Source organism: Pteropus medius, unplaced genomic scaffold (assembly GCF_902729225.1).
Source record: "Pteropus medius unplaced genomic scaffold, Ma_sr-lr_union100, whole genome shotgun sequence".
NCBI lineage: Eukaryota > Metazoa > Chordata > Mammalia > Chiroptera > Pteropodidae > Pteropus > Pteropus medius.
In genome coordinates this window covers 13,614,337-13,628,523 of record NW_024349798.1, presented here as the reverse complement: position 1 = coordinate 13,628,523, position 14,187 = coordinate 13,614,337, and the positions used below count along the sequence as shown (strand labels likewise).

General features: G+C 43.1%; 1 protein-coding gene across 3 annotated transcripts in view; it reads left to right on the top strand.

The window, feature by feature from the left end:
* The window catches only part of PARN (poly(A)-specific ribonuclease), a 135,474-nt gene that overhangs the window by 79,896 nt on the left and 41,391 nt on the right, over nucleotides 1-14,187 (top strand). The gene's annotated exons all lie outside the window — the stretch shown is intronic.

Sequence of the window (14,187 nt, the reverse complement as noted above, 5' to 3'; positions counted from 1 at the left end):
AAGCAGGCATTAGAATCACTTTGAAAAGTTTAATTGGTTCTCATTTTGTGAATAATATACTTTTCTTATTGATAGGTAAGTGCACTTTTATTGTGATTATTATTCATTTCTAACATTTAGTGAGCCATTAGTTATTAGATACTAGACGCTGTTCTGAAATCTTCCTAACAACTCTATGAAATGCAGGTATCATTTTCCCCCTTCATTTTACAGAAGAAACAAGCTTAGGCTCATCCTGGGTTTTATAATTTGCAAATATTTATCCCAATTTATTGAGTACTTCTTAATATGGTCTGTTTTGCTGCACCAAAACTTTGCATTTTGCCGTAGTGACAACTATCAATTCATTTTTTTATAGTTTCTGCTTTTGGTTTCCTGTTTAGAAGCATTAAGTATTTAATCTATTAGGAATGAGTTTTGCTCAAATGCCACCTCATCAGTAAGTAGGGTCGCCAGATTTTGCTCAAAATAAGTAGGTATGGAATACACTTAGACAAAAATATGCTTTGTTGCTTGTCTGAAATTCAGCTTTAACTGGGTGTCCTGTGTTTTTATTTGGCAACACGATCGGCAAACCTCTCCCTAACCACTTTATCTGAAATTGCAGCTCCCATCTCAGCGCCTTCTGCTTTTCTGTTTCTCCATAGCTCTGTATAGCCACAATCTGCTTTACTTTTTTGTTTAGTGTCTGTATTCTACCACTGGAATATGAACTCCATGAAATCAAGCCTCTTTTCCAATTTTTAAATTGAGATTTAACTGACATATAGCGGAGTGCCTATATAATAAGTAAACTGCTCAATGAATTATTTCAAAGTGAAGATACCCATATAACCACAACCCAGAAGGGCAAAAATTTTTATTCTAAATGTATTTTCAACATCTAAAATAGTACTTGACACACAGTAGGTGATCAGCAAATATTGGTTGAATGAATCAGTGATGAAACTTGTGAGATAGATGTTCGCGTTACTTTTGTCCAAATAACTAGCCAGAGAATTTATTGACTACTTATTGTTTGGTTGTTTTTCCATTGAAAAGCACAGCTTTTAATGAACATGAATAGCATAATTTTTTAGCTGTTCCCCCATTGTTGAACACTTGAAAGGTCTGTTTGCAGGTTTTTGAATGTATACATATGTATTTTTGATCTTACATCTTCATGCATTAAAAATTAGTCCTCATTTCATATTGTTTTCATAGATTCATTTTTATAAAAAAGAAATTACTAAATCAGAGGATATGAGCATCTCTAAGCCCCTTCTCATTTAAACAGAACATTTGCTGGCAGGCAGTGGACCTGTCCACTGAAGAAGGCCCACAGAGGGAACTGACACTATGGCCCTGTGTCTCCTGCTTGGGGAATAGCTGGCAGAGTAGGTGGCCAGTGCGTGGTAGCTTCCTTGACATCAACCTCTTTGGTTGGTAGAATGATGGAAATACTGTTTTTATACCAGCTACAAGACTTTGGGCAAGTCATTCAGCAGATTTCAGTGAGGATCGCAGAGCCCACAGCATCGGCAGTGTGTGCCACGTGGGATATAATCTCAGGAACTGGTAACCACAGCTCAAAGCTTCCCCAGTCCCTGGTCCTGACCATTCTGGTAGATGAGCTGACTGAGGCAGGGGGACCACTTAGCCCCAGCCAAGAAATAACTTGTCAAGTGATTGAGGACCAGGATGTGAGCTTACAGGATAGGATTCTCACCTTTCCGTTGTGTCCACAGGTATGTGGGGGTTATAACCCCTTTAAGACATTTATTTGAACTGTGAGAGCATGCCTGCTCAGCTTAGGCTGCCCTCGTCTTTCCTTATACGTGATACATTCATTTCTGTCACCTTTGCTGGAAAAATAGATATTGCATTACCCTTTTGTCACACCGGTCACCTCTTTCCAGGATTGCCTCCAACCGTAAAAAACTCCTAATGGCTCTGCAAGTGTCGTGAATCTGGAGTACAAATTGTCTTGTATAAAGTACTCTGTGTGGACACTACATTCACCGTTGTCCTTCCAAGAGGGAAAGGTGGGGGTTCCTTCTCCCTTCCGATGTTTTCACTTCATCAGAAAGCAGACTCGGTCATTCATTCAGCTAATATTTATTACTAAGGGCCCCTGTGGGAGGAGTTATTCTTAAACTTTCACTAGTACTCCAGTATTAAAGAAGAGCCTACGGGAATGCTCAAGGGGGTGGGGGGTGGGCGGAAAGGAGGGGAGTTGGAATTTCTCTGCAGTCTCGTCTTTTATTTAAACTGTTCTTGAAGATTTAAAAAATTCTATGCTATAATACATCCATTTTATTTTAATATTAAACTGTTTTAAACGACTAGATTAATTATTTAACCTTTTCTCCTTGTTCTCCAGTAAAATTTATGCTCTGGGAAGTTAACCGTGGTTATTTGGTGGCTTGTAGTAATTGCAAGCACAGGACTGTTCAGAAGCAGAAAGAAATAGCAGTGTTAGATATTCTCTCCTGGAGAAATACCACTGGTGATGTAAAATGACTAAAACATGTTCTTTGTCTTCAAAGAACCGGTTTGGGTGTGAGCAGAAGACAGGCACAAAGGCATGGAAACTATGCATATTCACTAGTTTCCAACTAGAATTGCATCATAAAAGTTTGATTCAGATTTACTCTTTTTGGTAAATAATTTTTTCATTAACAAGACTGGTTTTGCCTGTCACTCCACTCAGTGAAAGTAGGTGTCCAGATGAGCTGGAGATGAGACGGGAGACGCGGGTCAGCTTTTCCCATGTTAATACTTGTTCTCTCAGTCCACGGGTGCTGGGCATCCGCTCCTTGGAAACCGTGAGCGCTCACACACGTTTGTGTTCAGTGGCGTGGCCTTCTTCCCCTGGCGTGCAAGAAAAGAGACAGCAGTGTGTTCAGACACTGGAGGGATGTGTTGGAGGCCATTGTGATGCCCACGAAGGGACTTTTCAAGGGTGAATTTGACTAAACGATTTTCACCTTTCGTCTCCTGCCCTTCTCCCCGACACTGTTGCTACTTCACAGTGCTCGGCGCTTTCCCTGAAATGAACTATGGAAAGCGGCTCAGCTCAAGGATAAGAAAGCAGGTGCCCCAAGGTCCAGTGGCAGTCCAGTGGGAGGACTGTCCCACCCCCAGGTGCACACTCCTCCCAGCAAGCCACTCTGCTCCTACCATGTTTATTAGGACCGTTTAAATCGTGAAGCAGCTAGACTTTATTTTTTTAAATAATCCAAACATCATTTAGTTCATACTTCCAGAGAACCAAGCACGAGGTCTGCCTCTGCTCTTTTTGGTAACAGCTGTGGATTCCGGCTGCCCTTCTGGTTTGAGTTAGAGAAAGATGATGGCCCAACAGGCGTGTGTTTCGTTCCTTGTCAGAGACTTTCGGGCTGCTTTCAGGTAGCTCCTTCCTATTGCAGCTCCCAAGAGGGCGTTTGTGGGGAGGGACTGCAGGGGGAAGCGACCCGCTGTGAGCTCGGGAGAACACGTGACACAGCATTCCCGCCAACCCTCATCCTCACCGAAACTGCTTTAATAAAATGTGGCATGTTGCTTGGCATCCTGAGAGTCATAGGCTTTTTTCCTACCGTCTTCACCAAAAAGCTCTCTATCGGCTCTTGGGTGACCACTCAGGGTGGAGCGGGAGATAGACTTGGCTCTGCCAGCCAACTTTCTGCTTTATTTTCCATGCCTCTGCCTGCATTTTAACACTTGCTATTGTTTCTGTTCTCATTTGTATGTCACTTAAAGGCAAGTGTCCAAATCAAGAAGAGAATTAGTTACTGAAAACGTGTTGTTTTTTTATATTAGTTAAAATTATTTTATTTGCGATTCAGACCTGCGGATTATTTCACGGAGTCTGTTACATAGCTGCAGAGTCTGTAGCCATGCACTTTTCCCACCAATTTGGTTTTGACAGAAGGATTCACTTTAAAGCAAGCCTGGCTTGTTCTTTTCCTGTTGGTGAAGGCCTCTAACTGTTGCCTTAACCTGGCTCAGAGCATGGAGCACTAACTGAGCTCACTGGAAAGCGTGAGCTTGTGGAGCTTTACGTTGGGTCCCAGGGAAGTTGCTGTCACATAGTCATATTTTTCTTCATTAAAATAGTAGCATAATGCAATGCAAAGACAGGGTAAGTAAATTCTTTCATTAAACAAACATTTGAGTTCACATGCTTTAAAATGAGACTTTACTTACGTTAGAGGCATTAGATGTGGGACCGCAGAGTTGTAATTTATAGAATGATGATATTTTTCTAAGGAAAAATGAATGTAGAGATTACTTTTTAAAATCTAAGAATGCTCCATTATTAAGCATTCTTTGTTCTGCTGTACAGATACGTGACTTTCCAAAGTTTTTCAATTTCCTACCTTGTGTTGAATATTTTGACATTGTAGGAAACCCTTGGGTTGTTGGGGATTTTAAGAAATAATTTTATAAAATATTCCAAAGTACTTTAAAGTGTAGCAAAATCACACTTGCCATTGTAGTATATATATATTTTTCATATAAACATTTTTAAATATAAGACTTGATCCTTTTATCTAACTAGTTGCTATTTGCCTTGGGTGTCTAAATAGACAAAGAGATCTAAATTGATTTCCCCTTAGGATGTAGAAAACAAAATGAATATTTAGAATGAGTTAGAGATATGCTGCACAACAGTCACTGTCACTTTTTAAAGAAACCTTCCTTATTCTCCTGCTGGCAAAGAATTTCACAGGTTCTTTAAATGTGCAGGATTGGTGAAGAACCCGTTACTGCTCTGCATTTTGGGAATTGCCACCTTCTAAAAGCCCTGACTCCTCAAATGGGAAAAGCTGCTGTCCCTACTCCCTCGCTCTCCCTCTCCCTCTCCCTCTCCGTTCTTTCCTTCTCCCGCTCTCCTGTGTATATGAGTTTGACACAGAGAAATGTCACTAACTTTTCTTAACTTGCTTTTGGCAGCTTAACGTGCTCGGTTCAGACCTCAGCACCGCTTGTGGGTCTGCCCACTGCTGTTGGCAGCAGGGCCTTCCTGTAATAGGGAAACAAGCTTAGGGGCGAAGAAAATAAAAAGGTGGAATTATTTTCCTAAAATCACGAAGTCTATAGGGATGTGATTTGGTAATTTAAGAGGATAAAAATAGGACAAGTGTAGAATGAACGTGTTAAATGCCAAGGTGGGACTTTAAAATAAAAAATAATTCTTGTTCAGTTTTGCGCTGCCCTTTCGGGGCGTTTGATAATCCTTCGGGTTTTAGCGTTTGGGCTACAGCTGGATCCCGCCAGTGAAATCAGTCGGTTGTTGGGCACATCATCTCAGCACAGGCAAAGAGTAAAATTGATGTGGAAAGTAAAACTAACTTCATCATTCTTTGTTTATTTCTCCCTTGGAAAAGTGATTTCTTTCTGTGTACTTCTTTTATAAAGTCAAGCATTGCCAGTTATAACAAATACATTTCATTGTCCTAAGGCAGCCTGTAGTCTGAGGAGCAGTTTTCATTCCTTCGGTAGTTACCCTATTTATTCTGCACAAAGGGCAGACGCAGTGCCAGTGAGGGCTCCGGGAAGGCACCGAGGCAGCTGGCCTGAGTGTTAGATGAGGTTGCATTGACATTTTTTCAAACTTTTTTGGTGGTGGCAGATCATTATGTGGGGCGTTCTGAAGACACTGCAGAGGACAGTCAATGTTTGATACAGATTTCAGAATGTTCCCCATCCGTAGATGGACCGCAGGGGTGGGGAGGGGGAAGAGATGAAAGGCAGGACAAGGAAGACGGCTGTTTTTCATAAGGTAGCACCATGGTGCTGTCGCGAGAGCCCTGGCTGGTCCCAGACAGGTGTGTGCAAGGACTGGCTGAAGGGGACCACAGGCAGAGTTGTCCCGTCTACATGGAATTTATCTATCCTTACTAGGTTGGGAGAGGCCACTTTTGGTGACTGATACCCTCCCTCCCAGGGGTAATGACTCACCTTGCAGGAGAGAGAGCTCAGCCCTGCCTGGCTGATAAGGGACTGTCATTCTCATTCTCTCTCCAGGTCACCTCCTTTCCTTAAGGCTTTCACTTGATTAATAAACTGAGTCAGAAGGTGTAAGTAAATTCTTTTATCAAATGAAACCCACATCAAAACATCCACAGAGAGACATTTAATTAAAGTGTGTGTATTGCAGCACAGCATCTTCCATTTCTGGTTGGCTTATAAACAGACAGATTTTAAGCCTTTCAACTACTGAAACCTTTAAATCCGAAAATGTGCTGCTGTCAGGCTTTTTGCAAGCCTGGTTATGGGAAGTGGAGAAAAGATGGTACACTTATGTTTTATTACAATAACGTTAATATTGTGGCAAACTTAACGCTTCATAAACAGCTCCATAAGCTTCCGGGGTTAAGTAGTCTAAAAGTATTGTCTTGGTGTATGTGATGCAGATTTATATTTGGTGTGTGTTTGTGTCCGACATCTGAAGCATTGCTAACAAGAACTAGTCCAGGTGAAAGAACCCTGCTTAATTCTGACTATAGACCCAGCCACTATCTGCAGCAGGCAATTTAGTTACACTTTGGCTCCGGTTGGTGAATAGGTTGTCCTAAATGTTCTTTTGTTGATTAACCTTTTAGAACACAAAGTGCATTGTCCCCTAGAAATGTCATTTTGAATGGTGGGTGTCAGCGAGCTGTGGCGTGTTTCAAACTTCGGGTCAGGACCCATTAGTGGACCAGGAAATCAAGGCTGGTTGACACCAGTGTAAAAAAAAAAAAAGAGAGAAAGAAACAGAACAGAAAACATCAGAGTGGGTTGCTTGTTGTAAAGGTAGGTTTTGTTTGGTGTTACTGTGCGATTTTAAACCTGTTGCACACTATGCTGCCACTGGACCATGAAAAGCACCCACGTGGGGTGGGGGTAAGTCGTGTCAGTGATGAATTAAATCTGGCCATTTACCACCATCAAGCATTGTGACATCAGGCAACTGACTTAACCTGTCTGGGGCTCCATTTGTTCAAATTTGATTTCAAAACAAGGCTGTTTTGTATAGGTATGGTTAGAGATGAAAGAGAATATGTTAAGATTAATATATTAGGATATTATAGAATATAGTATAATACATTAGGACTAGGGCCAATACAGCACCTGATGCATGGTAACCTCTCTATATACCATGGTTATTATTTATTCATACTCCTTTGTGATATGTATATAAGCAGACCTTAAAGATATTGTTATAAAGTAGCATAACTGAAACATGTATTGTTTAGTCTTCCCTGGAGAAGAATTTATTCAGTGTTCTTGACATTTAGGATCTGCTGTTTTACACAGTCTAGGAGATCTTTGATTTTACTTTAAATTATTCCTGTGTAGTTGAGACATCAATCTTAATTTTCTCCCATGAAGTGTGAAGAATGTTGTAAATTCCTGAGGTCTTTCAGCTGTCTGTCAGGTTCATCAAGACTGTTAAGTATGGAATTGCTTTCAAACTCCTATTTTAAGTTATATTTTCATCTTAAAAAAGGTCTCTCTGTCTCTGTCTCTGTCTCTGTCTCTTAATTCTCAATTCTAAAATTTTTAGAACTCCATCTGCTCCTGTGTGACTATATTATAAAATTCCTTCTTACTTTCTGCACATCACTACCATGTCTTTTAAGGAGCTATGTCAGCGTTTGTGAAAACCCTTTTTTTGTTGTTGTTTGACTTGGGCTTAGAACAGCTGCTTTGTTGACAGCTTTGACGAGTAGGTTAAAATAGTTGTCAAAACCATAGTCAGAGAGATTGGGACTCAAATCCAGCTCTGCCAATTAGTTATTTTGGCCCTCGGCAGGTTACTCAACCTCTCTCAGACTGTTTTACGTGTCTGTAAAAATAGAACCACCGCCCACCTTGTGGGGCTGTTTTTGAAGAGAAAAGGAGCATGGGCAGATGGGCAGCTATCTACATCAAGGCCATTGTCTCTGGCAGGGTCCTCCCTGTGCCTGGCCCGTGAGCTTGTCTCTCTCCCTGTTCGCCCAGTCTCCAACCCCGGAGACAGCCAACTTCCAGGTGCGGCCACCTACCCCTAGATTCACAGAGCTCTGCTCCCACACCCCCTTCCTCAGAAGTTGATCCCATGCAGGTTCTCTGAGCTCCACCCTCTCCAGGGCCTTGTGCTGTCCCTCTCCCCTGGGCCCACTCAGCGACTTCTTTCCAACGGCATGAAAACCTGCCGAATCCCTCCCATCTTTTCAGAAGAACTCTCAAGACCCCAGTTTGCCTTTGCCCCTGACTATGTTTTCCCTTTTACAAATCCAGATGGTCTGCATTCATCCCCCTTTGCCATGCCCTCTCACTCTCCAGCTGTGATATGCGCACAGCCCTGAGCTTACTCTTACTGAGGTAGCCCAGTGTCCTCTGTGGCATAATGCCACCGGACCCTCTCCTCTTGCCTGGTCACTAAGTCCATTGACTGTTCTTCCTCCTTGATCTCGCTGGCATCGTCTTTTCTAGCTTAGCCCTCCTCCTCGTCAGCCTGCAGCTTCCCAGGCTCCCAGGCCTGCTCTTCCTCATCCAAATGATGGTTCATTGCTGGTGTTCTTCAGACTCCGTTAGGACTTCTTACTCTGTGCCTCCTCCGTTCTTCCCCCTTCCACCACAGCACTCTTGTGGAAGTGCCCATCACGTCACGTCCTCCTCCTGAATGACAGCCCCATGAGGGCTCTTGCTGTACTTAGCATGGTCCGGGGCCCCCGGGGCTGCATCCCTGGCTCTCGCTTCCCCGTGGGCTCCACTCCACCTTTAGGGCTCCACCATTAAGGTCTACTTCCAGTTCCTCAGTCACTCAGATGGGTCAGTCATGTTCCTTCTGCCTGAAGCACTGTTCCCCACTGCCGGCCCTTTTAACACTGTCTACACTCCCAACATGCATGTCTCAGGAAAGACCCGAATGTCATTTCCTTAGGGGAGTGGTCCCTGTGTCCCGGGCTCGATCAGCGTGCTTCTGCTTTCTGGCTCTCAGTAGTGTGTGGGGCTCTGTGCGCTGCCCCTCTCTCTCTGGGGAACCGAGGGCTGTGTCTCTGATTCACAGCCCCAGTTGCCTAGTCTTAGAAGATGGTTTGTTCGTGAATGAATGGATAGATGAATAAATGAACAGATGAGAGTATAATATATCAGTGTCTGTATTTATAAGCAGTATTTATAAGCAAGTGGATGGATGAATAAATGAACAAGTGAGAATGAAATACATTTATAAAGCAGTTAGTATAGTTCTTAATATATAGAGTAAGTACTCAGTAAATGACAGCTTTATTTATTTTTAATCAACTTTTCAGGTAGTAACCAGGAAAAGAAAAAGAAAAAACCACCACCAGGCTGGTTAATGGAAGCAGTGCTCCTTAGTGACGCCATTCATTAAATGCTAAGGCAGTTGTCATACGCCACGGGAACTTAGAACTTACATAGCAGCCTCTTCCCCTCATAGTCAATATCTGGTACTATTGCCTCTTCCCCTCTCCTACCCTTCCCCATGCTAAAATGATCATTTCTCAACATGATTCTTGCCTACGTGGTGTTCTCCTACCAATCTGTTCCTTTCTTTTTCTTTTCCTGTAGATGGTGGGCGTCTTCAGGGTTGGGGAATGTCTTCCCTTCTGCCAAACCCCAAGACCCTAGTGAATGAGGTGACTGTTTCAAAAGCTGACTATGGGGTTGTCAAGAGACTTAGGGAAAATTGACTAATTTTGGTCTCAGTACAGTTTCAAAAAATCACAATTCAGACTTTTTGATTTCATACTTGTCAAGTATGGTTGATATATTGCTTTCTATATCTTCATTTTATTTCCACATTTTTCACGCAGGAGATTTTGCTAGACTGCATCCAAATTCTAAATGATAGCAGTAGTGCATGAGCTGTTGCAGACTTGGAGGTGTCAGGCCTCCTCACCTCTGGCACACCCAGGTGAGATGAGATACAACTCTCTGAACCTGTATCGCTGTAGGTGTCGTATATTGGCTTGGGCACAGTTCTTTTCATCAGCAGTATGTTTTATGATTGAACAGCAGTAGCCTCATTAATTAGGCATAGTGCCAGGCCCTGTGCTAGAAGCTTTGCACCCATACTCTCTGCTCGTCCTAACAGCCTCATATGATAGGTGTGTTCGTTTTATGGGTAACAGAACAGAAGCCCGGGGGGCAGATGACTTGCCTCAAGCAAGTTAAGATTGGGGCAGTATTCACACTCAGGCCTTTGTGGCCTCAGAACCTATGGTTTTCCCATTGGACTTCGTTGCCTCCCTTTTTCGTACTGTAGGCTTCAAGTAAATGTTATCATGTCTACACGTCAGCCTCCGTCCAGTTCATAAAGTGTTTTCTTCACTATTTCTTTGGCCTTAATTAGAAAGCTCTGAGGTGAAGAGAGGTGTGGGACAGTGACCAAATGAGTGCCTGTCTTTTTTTAATTGAGAGGCATGATGTGGAGAGGACATGGAGGTGTAGGCATGACTTGTAGTTGGCAGAACCAGGATCATACCCTTGTCCTGCTCTGCTACTTCCTCGCTGGGTGCCTGTTGATTTTTCTCTCAGCTTTGGCAGGAAGCAGGGATGACAACACCGACCTTCACTGCGGTAGGGAGCCAGTGAGGGGGTATGTGGAAGGTGTCTGTAAACGCTCAGCTGCTCTTGCTGTCATGCCCTGCTGTTCACACCTTTCGGCACAGTCACCTGAGCCTGCTTCCTTTTCCTTGATTCATTTCCTTTCCTGGGTGCCTCCTAAGAGTCAGGTGCTATGGTGGAGACCTTAGGAAAGCAGAATGAATGAATCAAGTCCTGCTCTGCCTGTTACTTCACTATTTCCATCTATTCCCTTTACAGGGCTTGGATCTCTTCCATTGCCTTAGATTGTCACTCTCTCAGGCTCAGTACTTTAAAAAATAATTGCTGTATGAAGGGAGAATAAGGACAGGGAATCACAAACTGCGATCCTCCCCTGTGTCTGAGGCAAGTGCATCAGCCTCATGGCTGGGAGGCTCAGGTGTGACCCTGTGCAGGGACGGTTACTGCACAAGGGAACCTGCTTTTGAGAATCAGAGTCACCTCCTCTTGTTGCCAGTCCTGGGCTCTTCATCCACTAGATCAGGCTTCAAAATGGGATTTTCAACTGTAAATTCTGTGAATATGTACCTTGGTTCTGGCTTTTTTCTCTTGAGCTGAAGCAGGCTGCCGACAGGTAAAAAAGCTGTGTTTCTTCCCTTTTTTCCTTCCATAATCTTGGATTAAGTTCTGCCAAAGTACTGTGGTAGAACCCAGGTGCCACAGAGATGGCTAAGTATAGTCCCCCTCCTCAGGGGTCATCCGGCCCTGTGGCGTCACTGTGGGAAAAGAGTAAGAGCTGAGGCGAGAGAGCCAGACAGGGCTGGATGGTTACTGAGGACCCTGGATGGTACCCAGCAAGTTGGGACTTTATCTTGGAGACTCCGAAGGGTCCTACAGAAGAGAACGGGTGGTGCCAGTAGGGAAAGGATGGACAGCAAAGGATGGAACAGAGGGTCTCATTTTCTGGGCTGGCCCGCCCACCTTTGACTATTTGGGTACACCGAAAATGGCCGTGTTTCATCATGCTCTGTTAGGTCACCAGTTCCTGTGTGCGCCTCAGGGACTTCTGAGACCTTTGGATGGATTGAAGGGAAGTACATCCCCAACCAGTTTTTGAACACAGGAAGATGTTCATAGTGACCATTACGGTTGGGTGGCTTAGTTTTGTTTGGTTTGGCTTTAACTCCTCTCTTTAAAGATTTTAAAGTTGGCTTTTCCACAGAATCCAAGATAAAATCCTCCATTCTCTATCCGATAAAAGCGGAAAAGCAGTCCCTCTGTTGGAAACTAAAATCTGGTCAAAGTTATATGGAATATGAGAAAACTTTTGTATCTAGTATGTTCACATTTAAATAAACAAACACAGAACGACATTTGGCGTCATCCTGGCATGGGGTGCAAAGCTAGAATGACAGCAGAACAGTGCAGGGCCTCGGGCTGGAGACTGTCGGAAGAGTAAGAAGGCCGTCTCAAGGAGCGTCCAAAGTAGGCACTGCTGAGCACGAAAGCCCACGTTGACATGCGGAGAGGAGGATTTGGGTCTACGAAGCTGGCAGAGATTGCTCTGGCACATGTCACTTCTGGTGGTGGGTTAACATACCGGGTTACCACACAGAGATTCCTGCTATTTACATAAAACCCGTGTGTAGAGATGGACCGGCTCTGATCGCACAAGATGTATATGCCTCTGTTAACTCTAAGCGACATGATCTGGGACCCTTCTAGCACACGTGATGTCAGGAGAAGAACAGAGGCTTTGCTTTGGATCCCAGTCCAAACACTTGTGATCTTCAGGACCTTGAGTTAATCACTTCTGAGCCTCAGTTTTCTTATCTACAAAGTCAGGATTAATGCTTGCAAGATTTTCTGTGCCTGGCAGAGTAAATAGCCAATAAATACTTCTCTTTCTTGTAAACATTAGATTAATAAAAACATAGGTAATTCCCTTAGAAATTGAGAACTTGATGTTGGTGGAGGATAGCCATTGCAGAAAATGCAGGGCTGACGGTGCGTAACTGCCTCAGCAGATTCCCAGTGCTCCCCCACCCCACTCCCAGCAGTTGCTGCAATAAATGGGTTTTAGCAGTGTGATAACCAAGCTGTACAGTGTCTTTAGCTACCTCGGGAAGATTGGCGAAGCCAAGCATTTCAGCAACAGTGCTTGCGTACACTACGTGGACCATCCAGAGGCACCTCCATAGCACTGAAGACATTAAAAATGGAAGTCACCTTTACCTGGTCTTACAGAGACTTTCATACTTGGACAGGCTGTGTTGAAAATGGCCCTTAGTTGGACAGGGTGAACAACAGAGAACCTAAACAATTTGTTTGCTTAAAATGGAACGAACATCTGTGAAACCACCACTCAGCCCGAGAACTGAGATATGCTAATAAATTGCATCTACCTGTTCTTTCTCAACCCCATCTTCATGACCCCACCCCTTACCTCCATTCCTAGCCGGGACAGCCACTCTTATGAGAGTCGTGCTGATGGTTTTCTTGTTTTTGTTTTTGTTTTTATATTTCCTCTTTCCCTATTTCTCTTCACCCCCATCTCTATTGCTCCCCTTCCCCCTCCCCGTTTTTTCTCTCCCTCTCTACAAATCTACAAAATGTTATCTTAGTGCTTGTAATTCGCCTTTGCCTAAGGTTGAGCACCTCTTCATATAATTATCGGCATTATATGCTTCCTTTTCTGTGAAATGACTATGTATGCTTTTCATGTCTTTTCTCCATTTTTCTATAGGGTGTTTTCTTGTAGGTGTTTTTATGTGTTCTGGTACTCATTCTCCATCTGTTGCGTGTGTGAACAAATATCTACTCTCAGTTTGTAGATTGTCTTCACTCTCTTTAAGATGTCTTCTGATGGACGGAAGTTTTAATATTAATGTTGCCAAATGTATTGATCTTTTTTTATGCTTATTAGCATTTTTTGTGTCTTCATAAATTCTTTCCTACGTCAAGCTTAGAACAATATTTACTTGTATTTTCTTTTCAAGTTTTTGAAGTTTACTTTTGACATTTAAGTTCTTCATCCATGTGGAGTTGATTTTTCAGCAAAGGTGTGAGTCAGAATCCAATTTCATTTCTTTTCCTATGGATAAACAATTTTTTCAACTTTTCCTTTTCCATGTTCTCTGTCACGATGTCTTTGTCCAAAATCAAACTTTGACAGATGCATAAGTCTGTTTCTAGGCTCCTCTCTATCAGTGATCAGTTTGCCTCTGGACCACCTCACACTGTCTTAATTACTCTAACTTTACATTATGCTTGTTTGGCTAGCAAGGCAAGCCCCGCTTCCTTTCTCTTCCTCATAAATGTCGGGGCTATCGTTGGCCCATTTGTTCTTCCATTTAAATTTCGGGATCAACCTTTCTAATTCCACAGAATAACTGAGGTATAATTTATATATAGTTAACTTACTCTCTTTGCTGTACAGTTCTATTTCAGCAAATGTACACAACCACGTAACTGCCACCACACTCAAGATATAGGACAGTTCCATCACCCCCAACTCCCCTCATCCGCTTTGTGGTTGGCCTCCTCCCCCTGCCCCTGGCTACCATGGCTCTGTTTTCTGTTCAGGTTTGTTTTTAATTTCATTTTTTTCAGTGTTTTATTAAAATGCTAGAATTTTGTTTTTACTGGAGTTACATGAAA